The 2500-nt window shown below is 46.2% G+C and overlaps 5 non-coding genes across 5 annotated transcripts in view; all 5 read left to right on the forward strand.

The window, feature by feature from the left end:
• Positions 1-39: 39 nt before the first annotated feature.
• LOC143508000 (U2 spliceosomal RNA) lies at positions 40-229 on the forward strand. Its single transcript, XR_013129089.1, has one exon. It is a non-coding gene; the product is annotated as a U2 spliceosomal RNA (small nuclear RNA).
• A 679-nt stretch (positions 230-908) lies between these two features.
• On the forward strand, positions 909-1027 carry LOC143508004 (U5 spliceosomal RNA). Its single transcript, XR_013129093.1, has one exon. It is a non-coding gene; the product is annotated as a U5 spliceosomal RNA (small nuclear RNA).
• A 163-nt stretch (positions 1028-1190) lies between these two features.
• On the forward strand, positions 1191-1380 carry LOC143507989 (U2 spliceosomal RNA). The gene has a single exon (XR_013129078.1). It is a non-coding gene; the product is annotated as a U2 spliceosomal RNA (small nuclear RNA).
• Positions 1381-2056: 676 nt separating this feature from the next.
• On the forward strand, positions 2057-2175 carry LOC143507974 (U5 spliceosomal RNA). Its single transcript, XR_013129065.1, has one exon. It is a non-coding gene; the product is annotated as a U5 spliceosomal RNA (small nuclear RNA).
• Positions 2176-2339: 164 nt separating this feature from the next.
• The window catches only part of LOC143508011 (U2 spliceosomal RNA), a 191-nt gene continuing 30 nt past the window's right edge, over positions 2340-2500 (forward strand). Inside the window, exon 1 of the small nuclear RNA XR_013129100.1 lies at positions 2340-2500. This exon is cut by the window's right edge and continues 30 nt beyond it. This is a non-coding gene — a small nuclear RNA (U2 spliceosomal RNA).

A 2500-nucleotide genomic window follows, 5' to 3' on the forward strand; every position in this document is an offset into this window, starting at 1 on the left:
GGCGAGGCCGGCGCCCAGGCCAGCGCCCATTTCAGGTTTATCGCTTCTCGGCCTTTTGGCTAAGATCAAGTGTAGTATCTGTTCTTATCAGTTTAATATCTGATACGTCCTCTATAGAGGACTTCATATTAAATGGATTTTTAGAACAGGGAGGCGAAACAGGGGCTTGCCCCGTTCGCCCCACGCATCGACCTGGTATTGCAGTACCTCCAGGAACGGTGCACCTTCCTAAACGTGTGGAAAAGAAAGAGTTTGTTGCTGGTTGTATGGTATGATCAGCCTGTTTATTTTAATGAATTTGTAATATGTGTGTGTGTGTGTGTGTGTGTGTGTGTGTGTGTGTGTGTGTGTGTGTGTGTGTGTGTGTGTGTATGTATATATATTATATATATATATATATATATATATATATATATATATATATATAATATTATAAAACTTTATTTTTACATTTGTTGGTTGATTTGTCTGTCTGTCTGTCTCTGTCTGTCTGTCTGTGTGAATAAATAAAACAAGCAGCCAAAAGCGCTCACTCCTTTAAAAAAAACCAGAATAAGTAAGAATGAAGGGGAGTGAGTGGTCTCTGTCTCTCTCACTGCCTTGTCAGCTGGTCACAAATGCAGTGCGAGGCGAGGCCACTCCCCTTTCGGCGGTTTGCAGTTTTCCCTCCGTTTTTGTTCTTTTTTTTTTTTTTTTTTTTTTTTTTTTTTTTGAGATTGTTACTGTTTTTTCCCTCCTCTCCTCTCTCTCTCTCTCCATTATAGCCTGCCAGCCCTGCTGCCTGCCTGCCTGCCTGCCTGCCTGATGTTGCCAACAAGCCACAGCCCCGCAGGCTCCTCCCTTGTTACCGCGAACAAACGAGCTAGGCTTTAGGTTGGCGTAGCGGGACGCCTGAGCCTACATGGCTATAGCTCGGGTTTCTCTTCATTCACGCACAAATCTTTCGCCTTTTACTAAAGATTTCCGTGGAGGGGAACGTCAAAGAGTCAAATTGATTTTTTGGAGCGCTCTGCCTCCGGGCAGGGCCGCAACAATCTGTACAATGAGAATGTGTATAAACGTAGGGGTGGGCGTGGCACGAAGGGAAGGGTGAGCGTACGTACGGCTGGAAGGAAGGAAGGGCGCTGTCTCCGCGGAGGGGAGGCCTGTGCGGCGAGGCCGGCGCCCAGGCCAGCGCCATTTATCAGGTTATCGCTTCTCGGCCTTTTGGCTAAGATCAAGTGTAGTATCTGTTCTTATCAGTTTAATATCTGATACGTCCTCTATATGAGGACTTCATATTAAATGGATTTTTAGAACAGGAGGCGAAACAGGGGCTTGCCCCGTTCGCCCCACGCATCGACCTGGTATTGCAGTACCTCCAGGAACGGTGCACCTTCCTAAACGTGTGGAAAAGAAAGAGTTTGTTGCTGGTTGTATGGTATGATCAGCCTGTTTATTTTAATGAATTGTATATGTGTGTGTGTGTGTGTGTGTGTGTGTGTGTGTGTGTGTGTGTGTGTGTGTGTGTGTCGTGTGTGTATGTATATATATATATATATATATATATATATATATATATATATATATATATATAATATTATAAAACTTTATTTTTACATTTGTTGGTTGATTTGTCTGTCTGTCTGTCTCTGTCTGTCTGTCTGTGTGAATAAATAAAACAAAGCAGCCAAAAGCGCTCACTCCTTTAAAAAAACCAGAATAAGTAAGAATGAAGGGGAGTGAGTGGTCTCTGTCTCTCTCACTGCCTTGTCAGCTGGTCACAAATGCAGTGCGAGCGGAGGCCACTCCCCTTTCGGCGGTTGCAGTTTTCCCTCCGTTTTTGTTCTTTTTTTTTTTTTTTTTTTTTTTTTTTTTTTTGAGATTGTTACTGTTTTTTCCCCTCCTCTCTCTCTCTCTCTCTCCATTATAGCCTGCCAGCCCTGCCTGCCTGCCTGCCTGCCTGCCTGATGTTGCCAACAAGCCACAGCCCCGCAGGCTCCTCCCTTGTTCTACCGCGAACAAACGAGCTAGGCTTTAGGTTGGCGTAGCGGGACGCCTGAGCCTACATGGCTATAGCTCGGGTTTCTCTTCATTCACGCACAAATCTTTCGCCTTTTACTAAAGATTTCCGTGGAGGGGAACGTCAAAGGAGTCAAATTGATTTTTTGGAGCGCTCCTGCCTCCGGGCAGGGCCGCAACAATCTGTACAATGAGAATGTGTATAAACGTAGGGGTGGGCGTGGCACGAAGGGAAGGGTGAGCGTACGTACGGCTGGAAGGAAGGAAGGGCGCTGTCTCCGCGGAGGGGAGGCCTGTGCCGGCGAGGCCGGCGCCCAGGCCAGCGCCCATTTCAGGTTATCGCTTCTCGGCCTTTTGGCTAAGATCAAGTGTAGTATCTGTTCTTATCAGTTTAATATCTGATACGTCCTCTATATGAGGACTTCATATTAAATGGATTTTTAGAACAGGGAGGCGAAACAGGGGCTTGCCCCGTTCGCCCCACGCATCGACCTGGTAT

This window comes from Brachyhypopomus gauderio, unplaced genomic scaffold, assembly GCF_052324685.1.
Source record: "Brachyhypopomus gauderio isolate BG-103 unplaced genomic scaffold, BGAUD_0.2 sc771, whole genome shotgun sequence".
NCBI lineage: Eukaryota > Metazoa > Chordata > Actinopteri > Gymnotiformes > Hypopomidae > Brachyhypopomus > Brachyhypopomus gauderio.